Genomic DNA, 20,536 nt, shown 5'->3' on the forward strand with positions numbered 1-20,536 from the left:
GAAGGACGTTGCATGAAGACTGTGACATGACAACGAATGTAGCCGTCTGCCTTATCTTTAGAAGCCTCATAAGAAGCAACATTCGTGTAATGTCGCCACACTTGCGGTGACGACGCCATTTTAAAAGGTTATGTTATGACTTGTCCATTTAGCCTTCTGCTCCACCGTAGCGCGATCCGAGACGATGACATACTTTGCCGAAGAATGGCACATAGATTTCAGTTGTTTTGTTCGTGTGCTGTTGACTGTGTCGAGAGAGTCCTTTATCAGCTGTGACAGCGACATTTCTGTGGTGCTGCTTAAATCACTTGCATATTGCAACACCGTGACGCCTGCTTTCACCACAGCGTGGCAACTAGGAAAGACATCCAAAGCGGAGTGAAGCGTCAGGCTGCTTGTAAGGCAGTTTGGCAGATAGCTGTTACAAGCCGCGAGGAACATTATGCATCTAAATATAGCTATTTTCTCTAGGTTGAGTGTACACCGCTCTTCATTAAAGCTGCAACACCAAAAAGGATAGTAAATAACGAGATTTTAGTTACTCTGCGTTACTACCAGTCAGAAGATATCGATCACCTATCACAACTATGGATTTGTGGTTAAAACGAGGATTTCGATTTGAATATTCTGTCATGTCCCCGTTCTGATAATAAAATAAACATCTAAAGACTAAGTGCCCCTGTTTTGTATTTCTCTGCTTGTTCGTACAGAGGGGCGTTAATAAGTAGGCTGAAGAGCACTAAAGTGGATTTACTCGAGACCATTCCATACGAATAGTCCTCATTTCATCAGCTGTCTGTGTAGCAACGAGTGTGCATTAGTTTACAGTATATTGTGTGCATCTAGCAGTGCGTGTACCTACCTCATTACCTCCTAACTGGACAGAAGAGAGAGAGTGGAGTTGAAAAAAGTGCTGTAATTGTAGCTTTGCATCAGAAAGGCTATTCTGGTAGGACAGTAGCAACAAAAGTTGACGTATCCCAGTCTACAGTGGTGTCTACATTGCAGCGGTTCAAGTAAACTGGTGTCAAGGCAAGTGCTCCGTGATCTGGAAGATTCCGAGTAACATCACACAGTGATGATCAGTTCATATCTTTAAAGAATAAACGTCAGAGGACCAGTGCTGCACCTGAAATTTGCGGGGAAGCGAACAGTATACGAGCTGCTGCGATGTATGTCTCAACAGAGCAGCGCCATCTTCGTGACCAAGATTTAAAAGGTGCGCGTAGAGGCCAGAACACCTTGATTACGCAAACAAAATAGTATGAAAAGATTGCAGTGGGCTCAGTAACATAAAAGCTAGAGCGTACAGCAATGGTACAAGGTGTCAGCAATGGCCCGAGGTGCTACTCACGGACGAATCTAAGTTTTAAGTAGTTGGTAGCGATCGTCGAATGTTTGTTCGTCAACTTCATGGAGAACGTATGAAGAGTTAGTGTGTGACGCCAACAGTGAAGCGTGGTGGTGGTGGTGGTGGTGAGGGGGGGTCTATAGTTGTGTGAGGATGTTCCGCAGATGATAAACAAGGTGATCTATTGAGAATTAATGGAGCATTAAAGAAATATCACAGGATACCGATCAAGGATGCCTTTCCATCTCACAAGAGTGTTGCTGGTCGTGGGTTTGTGCTGCAGGAGGACATTAATCGTAAACACGCTTCTAAATTCTTCAGAGGATGTGTCAATAGGGAAGAGAAATGCGGGGAACTGGAAGAATATGATTTGGCCAAGTCATGCACCTGACTTAAATCCTATTGGTCTTATGGGATGAACTTGAGGAAAGTCAGAAAATTGAGGTCATCTAATGGTCATGACGTATGGAATAATTTACAGACGTGTTGGACTACAATACAGGGTGAAATGATAGTTAAATCAAGACCCTAAGTTGTCGACAGGTGTTTATATACAACAACAGGGACAGTTGAAAATGTGTGCCCCGACCGGGACTCGAACCCGGGATCTCCTGATTACATGGCAGACGCTCTATCCATCTGAGCCACCGAGGGCACAGAGGATAGTGCGACTGCAGGGATTTATCCCTTGCACGCTCCCCGTGAGACCCACATTCCAAACTTAATGTCCACACACTACATTCGCAGTGCCCCTGCCCATTACACTCATTACTTTGGTCCGTTATTGTTTTGTAGTGACAGAAGCAGGATATTTTTTCATTATTATGTAAAAAAGAAGACCATTTATTTACGTTCCTCATAAATATTTCATTTTATAAAGGTCATCGTCTTTTCTAAAAAAACCTGATAGAAGCAGTTTACGTTTGTTATTGTTGCACCATTATGTACAAAAAAGTCCACTTATTTACGTTTCCCAGAAATATTTTATTTTATAACGGTCATCGTAAAAACGTGGCCAGCCTGACAAAAAAAGAAAGAAAGGGTCTTTTTTTAATTACCATCTTCATACACAAAACATGGTGTTTCCATAAACTGAACAATTTGAGGGAACCTGGGTTCGGAGAAGCCAGCTTAATGGGATACGGAAGTAAACTTGTCTATCGCTCTGTGTAGAATCTCTGTTTTCCAGATTATTTACAACTGCCGGCCGGTGTGGCCGAGCGGTTCTGAGCGCTTCAGTCTGGAACCGCTCTGAGCACCATGGGACTCAACATCTTAGGTCATAAGTCCCCTAGAACTTAGAACTACTTAAACCTAACTAACCTAAGGACATCACACACACCCATGCCCGAGGCAGGATTCGAACCTGCGACCGTAGCAGTCCCGCGGTTCCGGACTGCGGCGCCAGAACCGCTAGACCACCGCGGCCGGCTTTAAAGATAAGACATATTCCTGCTACCATATACGAGGAGCAACTTCTCTTGCGATTTTCTAGGAATTTCCAGAGCAGTGCACACTACTATGTGAACATTATGTTGTTTTGATGGCCTACTAAAAACGTACGAAGTTTAAAGTAAATCTGTGATCCCAGCGTTGTGGCTTCCCCTTGTAAGACTGAAGGTGGATGGATGGCTTCCTTCGAAGTATCATGTTCAAGATGTTGTGCAGAACCTGAATGCTGTGCTTCAGTGCAGAACCGCGCTGGTGCTACGGTCGCAGGTTCGAATCCTGCCTCGGGCATGGATGTGTGTGATGTCCTTAGGTTAGTTAGGTTTAAGTAGTTCTAAGTTCTAGGGGACTGATGACCTCAGCAGTTACGTCCCATAGTGCTCAGAGCCGTTTGAACCAATAATAATAAACAAGGCTCAAGGTCAGAGAGAGGCAAGAAGAAGAGACGGACAGAGAAGTGGGAGTAGAAGATGGAAAGAGAGAGGGAAGGAGGTGATGGACAGAGGGATGGGGAGAGAACGATATTAGGGCATATATCTAATTCCCATACTTACTTAGCAATTGCAAAGCAGTATACGAACTGTATGTAAACAGTCACTCCAACAACGTTCCATCCGCAAACTGAGCGAGGTCACAAACAAGGAAAGCATACCCCCACCCGGTGAACGTCGTTGCTCATCTTTCACACGATTATGACACCTGCTTAGATGATATTAAGGGTGTTCTAGTACGATTCGATCCTGAAGCATTTACTAGAAATCGAGGTTCAAAATTTTATGGGCCTTTCATATCCTGCGTGAGCGCCAGCTGTCTGGAAGCGTTGTTAGCATAACCGCAACCACGACCTTCGCCGTTTGCGGTAACGGAGTTTCTCGATAACAGTGGTTTCGTATGGTATTCACCAGGCTCTTAAAACTTTGATTTCTGATATCTCGAAAATGCTTTAGAAGCGCGCCGTACTGTAGCAGCATTTGTTACATCAAGAAGGTACTGCAATCCTACGAAAGGTGAGTAAAGGTTGGGGTCTCCTTCCTTCATTAGTAGCAGGTGTTATTGAAAGTACCCTCTGCCATGAATTTCACAATCGGTTAAAGATATGGAAAGGAGCTTCTTGATAAATGATATTTTCAAAAGGCAGTCTTCATCGCTTTGAGCTCCACAACTGATTGATTCCAATATTAATGATTGATAACTCACATTTATTGTGTCACAGCCGGTTTCGTTCGTTAAAACATCATCAGGATGCCATGTTGTGGCAGTACCGCGATTTAAGAAGTCTACTTGCAATTTTCAGATTTTGCTCTAACGTCACATAAGGCGCGATATTGACACAACCCAGAAATCTGATGAAGTTTTAGGGGAGGAAATCGGTCACGTCATAATAAACGTGTATCAATACAGCTGTGGTGGTTTTCATTGTACATTAATATTATATCGAAGAGAACCATCTAGTTTTACAAGGTAAGCATACATATACAATTTTATGGTGCTTTTTACAGTCACGTCCACGAACGAAGTTTTGATTTACCTTTCACAAATGTTGAATTTGACCTTCAGTGGAAACACAGCAAACATAGAGACCACAGGCAAACTCGCCCCCCACCTTTGCATGTCTCGTTACTACGCGGCGTCGCGGTTCACGCAAAACTGTTGGAAGAGTAAACACACAGACAGAATCTCCCAGAAGTCATACAAAAAAAAAAGAAGAAAAAATTGCAAGTGTGAATTATACTCGCGCTCAGGACGTTCTGCAAAGCTTAATAATGTTTATAGATAGTTCATACATCCCGAGAATCAAGACTCTCGCCGGTTTTTAATACTAGCAAGATATCGGTCCCAGGGATTCAGAGACTTTCGAGAATGTTTTAATTATAAGTTACAGGTATAAATTTTTTTGTTTAATTTCGGATTTCATACTGTAAGTCCTGACAAAAGGGGTCTTAACAGATGGGCAGGTAGACAGTCGATAAAGAGTGACAAACAATATGTTTTTCGTGTGACATGATAACAGAATAACAAGTTTCGGACTTTTTTATTTACCTCCACTGTGAAGCCCTGCTTCTTACCAAAATTCATGATTCTCGGTCAACAGGAAGTACCCTACAGGTTTTGATGAGTCAGATTGGTCATTTATGTCACCTGTTCTGAAAATTGCAATCTTTTGATTGCATTGACTTAGAAGCTAGAATTTTTTTACACCAGGAAGGGACCATAGAGCTTTGTATGACATAAATTTCAACTTGGTACTTCTACCAGTTCCTGGAAAGAAAAGGTTTCCCAGCAGTCGGATAATCAGACAGACGGGCAAAAAAAGTGATCCTAAAGGGGTTCCGTTTTTATCGATTGAAGTACGGAATCCTAAAATAGGGGAAGAGAAAAAGATATACCGTGAGAAGAGGCAACCTTGGTGATCAGTGGGCCAATGCGAGATCCGTGCACCCGTTACACCCGATCCGTCACTGAGGGAGCTCAATTTTAAGAACTCGGGCAACACTGTTGCAACTGGATTACAGTTGCGGGAACGGGGAACGCAATACGCCATTTGTTGCTGTGTTACGCCCATCTCGACTCGACGAACTTCGGGTGATGAGCTGGAGAGCTAGTTGCTTCAGAGACCCCTAGCGGGAACCACAAGTACCGGCACTTATTACTGCCGACAAGGTACACTCTTAGTTTTGATGCGTTATTTGAAATTTACCCCAAGTTTCTGTCTTAATTAATGTAGAAGATACAGCCTCGTGGAATCGGATGAAACTTTTTGAAACACCATGTAATAAGACCAAAAACTATTTCTAGGCGAAAGTCAAGGGCCGAAATATATTGTATAACATGCAACCAAACTGTTAGTACTTCAGAAAAAATGATTGTGAGAAATTTAATGTAGTTAAATTTTGTATTGGGATTCGTTTTCGCTAGAGGCCATGGTTTTCGAATTATTCAAGAAAAACATACAGAAGTGACCTTCAAAGGCGTTTTTCTTAAATAACTCGGAAGCCGTGGCCTACAGTGAAAATGTATACCACTACAGAATTTAACTACAGTAAATTTCCTACAAAAAGGTTCAGTTCATTTTTTGCTGTATGCCTAATACACTGAAGAGCGAAACAAACTGGTAAACCCGCCTAATATCGTGTAGGGCCCGTACGAGCACGCGGAAGTTCCGCAACACGACGTGGCATGGTTCAAAAATGGTTCAAATGGCTCTGAGCACTATGGGACTCAACTGCTGAGGTCATTAGTCCCCTAGAACTTAGAACTAATTAAACCTAACTAACCTAAGGACATCACACACACCCATGCCCGAGGCAGGATTCGAACCTGCGACCGTAGCGGTCTCGCGGTTCCAGACTGCAGCGCCAGAACCGCGCGGTCACTTCGGCCGGCGACGTGGCATGGACTCGAATAATGTCATGCAGCAGTGCTGGAAGGAACTGACACCATGAATCCTGCAAGGCTGTTCATAAATCCGTAAGAGTACGAGGGGGTGGAGATCTCTTCTGAACAACACGTTGCAGGCATCCCAGATATGCTCAATAATGTTCATGTCTGGGGAGTTTGATAGCCAACGGAAGTGTTTAAACTCAGAAGAGTGTTCCTGGAGGCACTCTGTACCTATTCTGGATGTGAGGGGTGTCGAATTGTCCTGCTAGAATTGCCACTGTCCGTCGGAATTCACAATCGACATGAACGCATGCAGATGATCAGACAAGATGCTTATGTAGTGTCACCTGTCAGTCGTATCTAGACGTATCAGGGGTCCCATATCACTCCAACTGAACACGCCCCACACCATTACAGAGCCTCCACCAGCTTGAACAGCGTCCATAGATTCCTGAGGTTGTCTCCATACCCGTACACGTCCATTCGCTCGAAACAATTTGAAACGAGACTCTTCCGACCAGGCAACATGTTTTCAGTCATCAACAGTCCAATGTCGATGTTGACGGGCCAGGAGAGGCGTATAGCTTTGTGTCGTGCAGTCATCAGGAGTAGGCCTTCGGTTCCGAAAGCCCGTATCTATTATGATTCACTGAATTGTTCGCGCGCTGAGACTTTTTGATGGCCCAGCATTGAAATCTGCAGCAACTTGCGGAAGTGTTGCACTTCTGTCACGTTGAACGATTCTGTACAGCCGGCCGATGTGGCCGAGCGGTTCTAGGCGCCACAGTCTGGAACCGCGCGACCGCTACGGTCGCAGGTTCGAATCCTGCTTCGGGCATCGATGTGTGTGATGTCCTTAGATTAGTTAGGTTTAAGTAGTTCTAAGTTATAGGGGACTGATGACCTCAGCAGTTGAGTCCCATAGTGCTCAGAGCCATTTGAACCATTTTTTTGATTCTCTACAGTCGTTGGTTCCGTTCTTGCAGGAACTTTTTCCGGCCGCAGCGATGCCGGAGATTTGATGTTTTACTGGATTTCTGATATTCACGGTACACTCGTGAAACGGTCGTTCGGGAAAATCCCCACTTCATCGTTACCTCGGAGAAGCTGTATCCCGTCGCTCGTGCGCCGACTATAAAACCACGTTCAAACTCACTTACATCTTGATAACCTGCCATTGTAGCAGCAGTAACCGATCTAACAACTGCACCAGACACTTGTCGTCTTATTAGGCGTTGCCGACCGTAGCGCCGTATTCTGGCTGTTTACATATCTCTGTATTTGAATACGCTTGCCTATACCAGCTTCTTTGGCGCTTCAGTGTAGTTTGCCCGTAGCGTACAAGAGAAAACTAAAATTTCGGGCGTGGTTTGTGGAGGCGTTGTGGGTTGCACAAAACCCATAGGTAAGGGCAGCTGTACTACCCCGTTAATTCTCCGAAGGTAAACCTAGTGTTACAATAAGCACGGTAAGGGAGATCACTCATATCGGCGAACCACCGTTTGGCGACGACGTTTGGGACGCTACACTACTAGCCATTGAAACTGCTACACCAAGAAGATATGCAGATGATAAACGGGTATTCATTGGACAAATATATTATAACAGAATTGATATGTGATTACATTTTCATGCAATTTGGGTGCATAGATCCTGAGAAATCAGTACCCAGAACAACCACCTCCGTCCGTAATAACGGCCTCGATACACTTGGGCATTGAGTCAAACAGAGCTTGAATGGCGTTTACAGGTACAGCTGACCATGCAGCTTCAACGCGATACCACAGTTCATCAAGAGTAGTGACTGGCGTATTGTGACGAGCCAGTTGCTCGGCCACCATAGACCAGACATTTCAATTGGTGAGAGATCTGGAGAATGTGCTGCCCAGGCAGCAGTCGAACATTTTCTGTGTGGTGTCACTGCTAGACACCACACTTGCTAGGTGGTAGCCTTTAAATCGGCCGCGGGCCGTTAGTATACGTCGGACCCGCGTATCGCCACTGTCAGTGATTGCAGACCGAGCGCCGCCACACGGCAGGTCTAGAGAGACTTCCTAGCACTCGCCCCAGTTGTACAGCCGACTTTGCTAGCGATGGTTCACTGACAAATTACGCTCTCATTTGCCGAAACGATAGTTTAGCATAGCCTTCAGCTACGTCATTTGCTACGACCTAGCAAGGCGCCATTCTCATTTGCTATTAATCTTGCGATGCATGTACCGTCAGACCGATGTTCACCAATTATGGATTAAAGTTAAGTATTCCCGAAGCCACGTACTTATTTTACTAGACTCAACTCCTTTAACTGTTCCAGACCTCACGCCAGCCTGCGTGAGCTTAAACGCGTGCCTTTCGGCTACCCGTCACTGTGGATTGGCTGTCTTGCCAGTCCACAACATTCTGTATCCAGAAAGTCCCGTAATGGGCCTGTAACATGCGGTCGTGAATTATCCTGCTGAAATGTAGGGTTTCACAGGGATCGAATGAAGAGTAGAGCCACCAGTCGTAACGCATCTGAAATGTAACGTCCACTGTTCAAAGTGCCGTCAATGCGAACAAGAGGTGAATGTAACCAATGGCACCTCATACCATCACGCCGGGTGATACGCCAGTATGGCGATGACGAATACACGCTTCCAATGTGCATTCACCGCGATGTCGACAAACACCGATGCGTCCATCATGATGCTGTAAACAGAACCTGGATTCATCCGAAAAAAAAACGGCGTTTTGCCATTATTGCACCCAGGTTCGTCGTTGAGTACACCATCGCAGGCGCTCCTGTCTGTGATGCAGCGTCAAGGGTAACCGCAGCCACGGTCTCCGAGCTGATAGTCCATGCTGCTGCAAACGTCGTCGAACTGTTCGTGCAGATGGTTGTTGTCTTGGATACGTCCCCATCTGTTGACTCAGGGATCGAGACGTGGCTGCACGATCCGTTACAGACATGCGGATAAGATGCCTGTCATCTGGACTGCTAGTGATACGAGGCCGTTGGCATCCAGTACGGCGTTCCGCAGTACCCTCATGAACCCGCCGATTCCATATTCTACTAACAGTCATTGGATCTTGACCAACGCGGGCAGCAATGTCGCGATACGATAAACCGCAATCCCGACAGGCTACAATCCGACCTTTATCAAAGTCGTAAACGTGATGGTACGCATTTCTCTTTCTTACACGAGGCATCACAACAACGTTTCACCAGGCAACGGCGTCAACTGCTTTTTGTGTATGAGAAATCGGTTGGGAACTTTCCTCATGTCAGCACGTTGTAGGTGTCGCCACCGGCGCCAACCTTGTGTGAATGCTCTGAAAAGGTAATCATTTGCATAACACAGCATCGTCTTCCTGTCGGTTAAATTTCGCGTCTGTAGCACGTCACCTTCGTGGTGTAGCAATTTTAATGGCCAGTAGTGTAAATCTAATGGTATTCTTCCGAATTTCTTGATGTTTACTATATGCTCCACAGGAGCTTTCTTACAGCTGCCGCCGTCGAACAACTTAGCCGCTGTACTTCCGTGTGATGTACTGTATCTGTCTCGACCGGCCGTCACAGCGCACTTGGACGTAAACACGGTACGCCCTCGAACGACGAGCGCCGTAGAGGTACGGAAACGGCTGCTCCTAGCCCTAGTATTACTAAATCTCTCGTTAATATATGTTTTAATGCCACCTCATCGATCGCACGCAGTGGACGCCGGAAGAGTAAGTAAGTTGTATAATCCGATTAATCGTGCAAGTTCCAGCGACTCACAGTGGCCGAAGCGGTGGAGTCCGGCCGCAGTGGATCGTGGCAACGAGACGTTAGATTATTAATCGCAGTGCCCCCTCCCCCCCCCCCTCCATCGATTTCCCGCGTCCGGCTGTGTTAAGCTGATATCGCCGTGCGGATGCTCACAGTCTGCACCGTATCTTACAAGCAGTTTCGATGGACGTAATGCGTAGTTCTGGATCGCTGCGTACCACTGCGCTCAACAAAATAACTCCAATTTTCGCTTATAACGATGTAATGGACGACCTTGCAGGAAAAGGTGTCCTATTCGATATCATTTTCGTAAAAAGCGAGTTAACGTCCTGTGAACATGGAATTTATTATAGACGCAACATAAACTACTGGTTGACAAGCATGTGGCGGAAACGGGCTGCGTAAGTTTCAAGAGAGCCATTACGGTATTTTCCTTTAGATGTTTAGAGAAAACGTGAAAAATTTTCAAAGGATAGTCCGGAAGTTCGTAGTCTAACGTATAGTTGGCGTGAATATCGCTAAAACCGATCGAGGTGGCGCAGCCGGCGGAATTGGCCGCGCGGTTCTGGCGCTGCCGTCTGTAACCGCGAGACCGCTACGGTCGCAGGTTCGAATCCTGCCTCGGGCATGGATGTGTGTGATGTCCTTAGGTTAGTTAGGTTTAACTAGTTCTATGTTCTAGGGGACTAATGACCTCAGCAGTTGAGTCCCATAGTGCTCAGAGCCATTTGAACCATTTGAGGTGGCGCAGTGGTTAGCACACTGGGCTCGCATTCGAGGGGACGGCGGTTCAAACCCGCGTCCAGCCATCCTGATTTAGGTTTTCCGTGATTTCCCTAAATCGCTTCAGGCACATGTCGGGATGGCTCCTTTGACAGGGCACGGCCGATTTCCTTCGCCATCCTTCCTTAATCTGACTGGACCGTTGGCCTCGCTGTTTTGTCCCCTCCCGCAAATCAACCAACCAGCCAGTGGTGAACTTTAGATATGTCTCTTCAAAAGGTATGCTGTTAATTTCAGAGACGTGTGTTCAGTTGCTCGGCTGTGGCAGACACTGTAAACAATCAGATACCACGACTCGCGTAAAAATGGATGAAACTGATCAGTGAGCTGTAACAGATTACTTTCTTTTGATATGTTGAAACCCGACGAGTATAGGAATGGAATTAGATTCCACATAGAAAGAGTATTTCACTTGAGAAATGGAATGCTGAATTTAAGCTTTGCCATGCACGTATTGAAGATGATGTGCGCTCAGAGCATTCACAAAAATGTCCGATCGACGAGATAACGGCAAAAATTTATAATAATAAACTCGGTGATCACTCAATAGCAGTGCGCGGGTTCACAAAACCCACAGTCATTCTCATAACGTGTATCTATCCTCCACAGTGAAGTTTTCATTCTAAAGCGGAATGTTCGCTGATTTGAAACTTCCCGGCAGATTAAAACTTTGTGCCAGGCCGAAACTCGAACTCAGGACCTTTGCCATTCGCAGTCAAGAGCTTTGCTGGCTGAATTACCCCATCACGACCCACGACGCGTGGTCGCAGCTGTACTTACGCCAGTACTTCATCCCCTATCTTTCAAATTGCACACAAGTTGCCCTGAGAAACTTGCACGACTACCACTCCTGCAAGAGAGAGTATTCCGGAGAATCGGCTTAGTCACAGCCTGGGAGATGTTTCCAGAATGACATTTCCAGTCAGCGACTGAGTGTTCTCTGATGTGGAACTTCCTGACAGATGAAAACTCTATGTTGGACCTGGACTCGAGCCAAGAGCGTTGCCTTTTGCGACGGATGCTCTTACTAACAGAGGAGAAACGTACCGGCAGAGTTAAAGCTGGTCGTGGTTCGTGTCTGTAGTTGCACTACCCCTTGAGCGTAACGCTCAGAGTTAGAGTCCCAGTCCAGCACAGATGTTTAATGTGCTAGGAAGTTTATAAACAGCACTCTCTCCACTGCAAAGAATATTATTAATTCTGGAGTGTTTAGACTTGTCTGAATTCAATTCTACACACATCAAAACAAGTTTTGCATCACCCTGGTTAGAAGAGTTCCGGAACCTGTACAGAAAATTGGAATAGGGATCATCAAAATTGACTCTGAGCACTATGCGACTTAACTTCTGAGGTCATCAGTCGCCTAGAACTTAGAACTAATTAAACCTAATTAACCTAAGGACAACACACACATCCATGCCCGAGGCAGGATTCTAACCTGCGACCGTAGCGGTCGCTCGGCTCCAGACTGTAGCGCCTAGAACCGCACGGCCACTTAAGGCGGCAGAGATCAACATAAACATCATTTGTATTGTTCATGAAAACTACACATTGCATGTTGTACCCCCATACAGCGAGACCTTCGGAGATAGTGTTCCACACTGCTGCACAAACCGGTACCTCTAATACCCAGTAGCACGTCCTCTTGGGTTGATGAATGCCTGTACTCGTCGTAGCATACTATCCACAAGTTAATCAAGGCACAGTTGGTCCAGATTGACTCACTCCTCAATGGCGATTCGGAGTAAAAACCTCGGAGTGGTTGGTGGGTCGCGTCGTCCATAAACAGCCCTTTTCAACCTGTCCCAGGTATGTTCGATCGGGTTCATGTCTGGAGAACATGCTGGCCTCTAGTCGAGCGAGGTCGTTATCTTGAAGGAAGTCATTCACAAGATGTGCACGATGGGGGCGCGAATTGTCGTCCATGAAGACTAATGCCTCGCCAGTATGCTGTCGATATGGTTGCTGTATCGGTTGGAGGATGGCATTCATTTATCGTACAGCCGTTACGGCGCCTTCCAAGACCACCAGCGGCGTATGTCGACCCCACGTAATGCCACCCCAAAACAGCACGGAACCTCCACCTTGCTGCACTCGCTGGACAGAGTGTCTAAGGCGTTCAGCCTGACCGGATTCCCTCCAAACAAATCTCCGACGGTTGTCTGGTTGGAGGCATATGGGACATTCATCGGTGAAGAGAACGTGATGCCAATCCTGAGCGGTCCATTCAGCATGTTGTTGGTCCCATCTGTACTGTGCTGCATGGTGTCGCGGTTGCAAAAGTGGACCTCGCCGTGGACGTCAGGAGTGAAGTTGCGCATCATGCAGCCTACTGCACACAGTTTGAGTCCTGTAGCTCCACGAAAAGCTTTATTCCAAATGGTGGCGTTGCTGTCAGGGTTCCTCCGAGCCATAATCCGTAGGTAACGCTCATCCACTTCAGTAGTAGCCCTTGGGTGGCCTGAGCGAGGTACGTCATCGACAGTTCCTGTCCCTTTGTATCTCCATGTCAGAACATCATCGCTTCGGTTCACTCCGAGACGACTGGACACTTCCCTTGTTGAGAGCCCTTCCGGGCACAGAGTAATAATGCGGACGCGATCGAACCGCGTATTGACCGTCTAGGCATGGTTGAACTACAGACAACACGAGCCGTGTACCTCCTTCTTGTTGGAATGACTGGAACTGATCGGCTGTCGGACCCCCTCCGTCTATTAGGCGCTGCTCATGCATGGTTGTTTACATCTTTGGACGGGTTTAGTGACTTCTCTGAGCAATCAAAGGGACTGTGACTGTGATACAATATCCACAGTCAACGTCTAGCTTCAGGAGTTCGGGGAAACAGGGTGATGCAGAACTTTTTTTGATGTGTGTAGATGGTTTCTCGGACGTTTCGTAACATCAGACCAAAACACGTATTCATTGCTAACTAGGGGAGGCTACGACGTTGGAATCACGGATTTACAGTAAGATTTGTACTACTTTAGTAAGCGATTAAAACAACATAATGTGCAAGTAGTAAGGTGCACTACTCTGACAATTCCGAGAAAATCACAAGAAAAGTTTTACAAGTCTGTTATGTAGCTGAAGCACCTGTGCGAAGGTCCCTGTGGGCAGAAGTCATTGTGCTCAAGCGGAGTCGGCAGAGGGTTAGCTGCCCTCTGTAATGAAAAAAAAACTGAGTTAATTAATCAAGAATGAACTTGAATAAGCGTCATGGAACGTCTGCCCTGAACAAATAGATCGAGCAATAAGGAACAAAATGAGATAAAAAAAAGTGGTTAGTTTCGCGCGTTGCAAACGGGTCGTGGACAAGGCGACGGTTCGAATCCCATTACCACTCATTCTTTAATCTATACTTTTTTGATCATTGGTTACATTATTTGATTTATATGCCATTTGAGAGGTAATATAATGAAAAAAAGACATGTGCATTTTCATAAACTTTTAGTGACTTTCATATGTTGTTTGACTATTTATTATTTGTAATTAAATTTTCAAGGACGAGGGACAGGCTTGGAAAGTCCAAGTCAAACACCGATAAATAATGACGCGAATGACGTTATTCACAGTCAATAATATAATAAGTCACAATGTGCCAGACCACAGGAGTTACGTACGACTGCTCGTCGGATGTGCTCTCGACTTCGCACGTTGCGGGATGGTATTTGTCACACAGACATGGACAACATAGTTTATTCATTATATTGTCTCTCAAATGTCATATAAATTAAATAATATGATCAGTGATGAAAAATAGATTAAAAATTAAGCTTGGGCGGGAGTCGAAGTGTCACCCCATGCAGGTTCGTCTTACGAAGGTCGAACGCTAAGCACTTGACCACCATGAACTCAGACATACAGCACCTACGCACAAATACAGAAGCCACATAATAGATGCGTGAAACTTCTCTTGCGATTTTCTAGGAATTTCCAGAGCGGTGCACACTACTATGTGCACATTATGTTGTTTTGATGGCCTACTAAAAACGTACGAAGTTTAAAGTAAATCTGTGATCCTAGCGTTGTGGCTTCCCCTTGTAAGACTGAAGGTGGGTGGATGGCTTCCTTCGAAGTATCATGTTCAAGATGTTGTGCAGAACCTGAATGCTGTGCTTCAGTCCAGAACCGCGCTGGTGCTACGGTCGCAGGTTCGAATCCTGCCTCGGGCATGGATGTGTGTGATGTCCTTAGGTTAGTTAGGTTTAAGTAGTTCTAAGTCTAGGGGACTGATGACCTCAGATATTAAGTCTCATAGTGCTTAGAGCCATTTGAAGCATTTGAACCTGAATGCTACTATATTCGCTATAAGAGTCATCTCCACAGGCTATGACACTGCACTGCACTGCGTCCCGTTTCCGATAGGAATCGGGCTGTGAAAAGTAAGTCATGTATTATGTTCACAAAAGCACTGCATTTATTCAAAATAGTGTCACTCCATCAATAAACTGCTGAAATCGTTTTAAAATTGTTTTGAAACAGACACTATAGTCTTGTTTTGGAAATCCGTTTAGTAACCTTGCACACAGTCTTTACTTTGTTGGCTGGGTCATTGTTGTGGCGGAGCGATCAGGAACCTGCCTCTTGGTATTCGGGTTGAATTCGATGGAGGACTAAACTTGAAGCCACACTGCTTCACCGCCGTAGTCGGACAAGTGTCAGGACACTTACAAGGTAGGCCGCCAATTGTGAAATTCAGATTCGATTCATACTGCGCATAATAAAAGCTCATGGCCAGAGGTGTAATGTGGCAAAGCACCAAGATGCACTTCTCAGCCGTTGTCGAGAAAATCGACAGTTAAAAGAAACCGTTGCGGTGAAATGCTCTCTACGATTAATAATTTTCTACAGTTTTCCGTGGTGCAGCGGTAAGCGCTCGGGTTCGTAATCCGAAGGTCGCCGGATCGAATCTCGCGCCATGCAACCTTTTTTTTTTTTTTAGTATTTGTTTTTTGTAATTCAATATATATATATATATATATATATATATATATATATATATATATATATATATATATTCCCGGCAATCAGTTGCAACAATTATGCATATAATTGAAAGTCGTTTGTCGTGGAAAAACTGGCGACTTCGAACATCATTATGTTTTCCGCGAACAAAGTTGTATTTCACAAATGTTATTAATTGTCTTCATAATGTTAACCACGTATAGTTCACGGAAGACGTAGAAACGATATTCCGAAACGAATACGTATAGCGTAAGTCAAACGTTCGAATTAGAATAGAGACCCCACGAACACTTGAAGGACAGATGTTGAATGGGCCAAAACGAGCCGCCGCATAACAGCGTAGTTGCCCGCTAACTTCGAAAGAAGGTAGATGCGGTCCCTAGCGCAACTTATAACATCGTTGAAAATCAGTGCGGACGGGAGAGCTTTGGTACACCCTGTTAAACAAACGGAAAAATGGAGGCGGTACAATTGGAGAGCGATCCGCCTTCACCAACATGCATAAGCAATTCATTAATAGATTACAAAAATCTAATAATAAAAAAAACTGCATGGCGCGAGATTCGATCCGGCGACCTTCGGATTACGAACCCGAGCGCTTACCGCTGTGCCACGACGCTGTAGAAAATTGTTGATCATAGAGAGTATTTCACCACAACGGTTTCTTTTAACTGTCGATTTTCTCGACAACGGCTGAGAAGTGCATCTTGGTGCTTTGCCACATTACACCTCTGGCCATGAGGTTTTATTATGCGCAGTATGAATCGAATCTGAATTTCACAATTGGCGGCCTCCCCTTGTTAATTGTTACACTCGCCGCCAGGACGCCTCCTGCAGTGAAGATCTTCTACACACCTGTTGCAACTTCGAGGATCGTGACACCACACCCCGCCAGGAGATCGCATTGCAGTTTCGGATTTCACACAAGTATTCCTGGCGGTATTATCTCATATGCTGCTATATTTTGGGGAAACTCTGTTCTCTCGTCCAGAATATTCTTAGTCCAGGAAAGAGCTGTCAGGTTTACCTGCACTGTCAGTTCGCGAACTTACAGTAGGCCCTTATTCAGGTGTGTCTGAATTCAAACTTTGCAACCCTGTACATATTTTCTATCATGGGATTTGTTGTTGGCGTATTCAGAAGAAACTGCAGCATTTATTCAGCGGACTCTAGACGGGAAAACAATGTTCACCTCGATAACACGTTCTTAAGCGTTGTATAGAAAGGTGTGCACTATTCAGCAGGTTTCATTTTAAATATGCTTCCAGCAGAACTGATAAAATACAATGCGGTGACAAAAGTCATGGGATACATCGTAATATCGTGTCTGACCGCCTTTTACCCTGTATACTGCAGCAACTCGACGTGCGTGGACTCGAACAAGTGCCCGCAGCTCGTGGTCGTGCGGTAGCGTTCTCGCTTCCAACGCCCGGGTTCCCGGGTTCGATTCCCGGCGGAGTCAGGGATTTTCTCTGTCTCGTGATGGCTGGGTGTTGTGTGATGTCCTTAGGTTAGTTAGGTTTAAGTAGTTCTAAGTTCTAGGGGACTAATGACCTTAGCAGTTGAGTCCCATAGTGCTCAGAGCCATTTGAACCGTTTTTGATGACTCAGTGTGAAGGTTCTCGGTCATCATATTCACGCGTTGTCACTCACGTCAAGAATCGTTGGTGCAATATTGCATGACCTTCACTTGAATGTGCTCCCACTTATACCGACATCGCAGTATTTGTCTCCCATTGATTCCTTTTTGTTCCAAAACCTGAGTAAGCGGCCCGTGGACGGAAATTCACTGCTAATAACGTTGAATTTGGGACAGACTTTCTTTTTAACATTTGGATGTACTTTATTCTACTGCGAATATTAAAATCAGTATGTAATTGTAGTTATTTATAAAAGAAATATGTGTTACATCATAAAGATTATTCTGTTTATCAGGTTAAAAACACGTTATTCATCCTTCAAAATTCTGGAGGTCTGACAACGATTTAAGCTGAGCTTCTCTAGACAGCAAATGTCTTGCAGTGGCTGCGTTCCATTCTCCTTGTTTCTATGTACGTTCCTCACCCACTGCACTTCAGCATGAACACTTGGCAATTGATTTTCCAGGAACGTTTGCTCCGTAACTTCCTATGTTTTATGTGAGTGTCGCAAGCATCTATTGCAGTCCCGCATTTCCGATTCGGGTATATTCAACGGCAAGCAAGTTACTGCAAGTCATGTATCGTATTGTTTTCATATTCGATAGCTCATCTGTAACTACGACATTGATTACAAATGAGCTAAATATTAGGACAAAGTGTGCAGCAGAGAGCATTTCCCGTCCCATAATACTAATCTGATATGGTAATAGACGTGAAACTGTATAGAGAGATAAATTTTGGCTTCACATTGAGCACATATTCTGAATATTTTTGTGAAAAGTTTCATTTCGAATACTAACGCCCTATGTTGTATTAACGTCCACCGTTTTACACAACATGCCAAATTCTGTTAAAAGATGTACATCTTTCCACTGAAGGACGTAGTGACGTCAAGGTCTCAGATTTACATGTAACTTATATCAACCACGTAGCACTTTCCTGGCACGAGACTCAAAAGTATTAATACAACATTTGTAAATTTGAAAAGAACATATGGTTCGCTTGATAGAGAATCGTTATTAATAGGCTTTCAGCAGTTTTGAACTGACAGCAGATCAGGTGCAATCATAAAAACACACTAAGAAATATAAAAGTGGAACAAAATTTTTCGGCGAAACCACCTAAGCTTTTGACATCAAAACCGTTGTAGGGGAAGGAGATGGTTTGTCACCACTACTGTTCAGGAAATGGAGGAAAGAACAGAAGAACGAATTTAGAAAATAATATTTGGGAGAAAAGGGGATAATCTGAGAACTGATGGTTTGGCTTTGCAGCTGAACATATAGATAATGCAACAAGCAGATAAATATCCTACGAGAGGCAGCTTCAAAAGCAAAGTATATCTTTCGAAAAAATAAAACATATGATAGAAGCAAAGGATGTACCTAAATACGTGGAAAATGATTGTGGAAAAACAAGAAAGGCTACAAAATTTAAATATCTTGAAATAATACAACCGAATGCTTTGGACGAAGTAACTAACTTACCAAGGACAAGAAAAGTGGAAGCGGCTTTTCAATCGAAAAAATAAAGAGAAAACTCTCTGACCTGTAATAAGGAATACTTATCCAGAAATGCAAAATTGTTGCACTATAACACCGTCATTATTCGAGAATGCCTTTATGCTTCGGAAAATCTTTCGTTAAATACGGACAAACAATTAGCTGAAACAGATAGGAAGGAAAGAAAGATAGTGAGGAAAATTTTGGGACCAAAATATGACGGCGGAAAATGGAAATTAAGCAGAAATAAAGAATACAACGAATATTAGAAATACTGAGGACAACTAAAAAGGCCAGATGAGGAAATATAATACTAAAGAGTTCTTAACATTTTTGCTAGAGACCCGAAAACATCAGTGATATGTATCAAACAAGTTAAAGACGACGTGAGAGAAATGGAAATCAAGGAGGAAGGAATAGAAAAGAGAGAACATTTCTGAGTAGAGGTATAAAGTTGCAAGGGCTTCCAGAAGGATACGAAGAAAAGACAGGAGCTGTATGGACGAAAGGAAGACGATATCGAAGTAGGGAAACAAGGAAAAAAGAAAACGAAGAAGACATATGTCATTTCATGCGGTCCTCTATTGGCTAAACCAACTAATAATAATAATGATGATGATGATGATACACAGGAAATGAGTTCACTCTGCTTGATTTCGTATTTCATCGCTAGCGTCTAGGACTGCGTGATGTATCGTCATATGATTAGTGGATATTTTGTCAGTGCCGATGGACTTCAAATGCTCATTAAGATTTTTTGCCACTGCTCCCAGTCTCTGTGAGGTTGAACACTTCGGCCTCGTTCGTTGATCTTCTGATGGGTTGGAGGGGCATCCTTCGCCTGCCCTGGCTCAGGGGTCCCATGGCAGCCATTGCTCGGCGCTCTAGCCTGGCCTTTACCCTTCCCACCATTTTATTCTCCTTCTTCTTTTATGTTTGCCCTTTTTAATGTTTGATCTTTCCTAAAATTTTATCATCTTGTCAGTGCTGTTCGTTTTCTTGGGGTAATGGACGGTGAGGTAATGCTGATGGGACGCCTAGCGTGCGTCCTCCACTGCATACCATGCTCTGGGGACCTTCAACTCATTCTGGGCAGAGCGGCTCGACCACCTAACCCCTCTCACTCTCCTCGTACTTTTCCTTGATCTTCAAAATGTTCAAAATGTTCAAATGTGTGTGAAATCTTATGGGACTTAACTGCTTAAGTCATCAGCCCCTAAGCTTACACACTACTTAACCTAAATTATCCGAAGGACAAACACACACACACCCATGCCCGAGGGAGGACTTGAACCTCCGCCGGGATCAGCCGCACAGTCCATGACTGGAGCGCCTTCGACCGCTCGGCCCTTGACTTCCCTCAGTCTTATGCGTCTTGCTTACAGGCGGATTTCCCAGGATTTGCTGTTTCCTTCCAGGATTTGCTGTTTCCTTCTGAGGATTTCTCTTGGTTCGATACAAATAGGATGAGCGGACTGATGACCTCGCAGTTTTGTCCCTTTAACTTCAGCAGCCGACAACTCCTTCCAGTGTACCGAGACTGAGTGAGACCACATTCACTAGTTGACGCTAGAGTCGCTATATCGCGGTTTTTGAGTCCTTATCTCTGGCAGGTTTTTCGAGTTGTATCTCGTCGATTCTGCTGTCTCCTGGGACAGCAATGTTAATGATTCACACTTTCTTCTTTTTTTCACAATTGTGATGTTTGGTGTATTAT

General features: G+C 44.6%; 1 protein-coding gene and 1 non-coding gene across 2 annotated transcripts in view; one reads left to right on the forward strand and one right to left on the reverse strand.

Annotated features, from left to right (window-relative positions):
* Positions 1 to 20,536, forward strand: part of LOC124722708 (calcium/calmodulin-dependent protein kinase type 1-like) — a 649,848-nt gene that overhangs the window by 235,448 nt on the left and 393,864 nt on the right. The gene's annotated exons all lie outside the window — the stretch shown is intronic.
* Trnat-ugu lies at positions 1,932 to 2,006 on the reverse strand. The gene has a single exon. It is a non-coding gene; the product is annotated as a tRNA-Thr (tRNA).

This window comes from Schistocerca piceifrons, chromosome X, assembly GCF_021461385.2.
Source record: "Schistocerca piceifrons isolate TAMUIC-IGC-003096 chromosome X, iqSchPice1.1, whole genome shotgun sequence".
NCBI lineage: Eukaryota > Metazoa > Arthropoda > Insecta > Orthoptera > Acrididae > Schistocerca > Schistocerca piceifrons.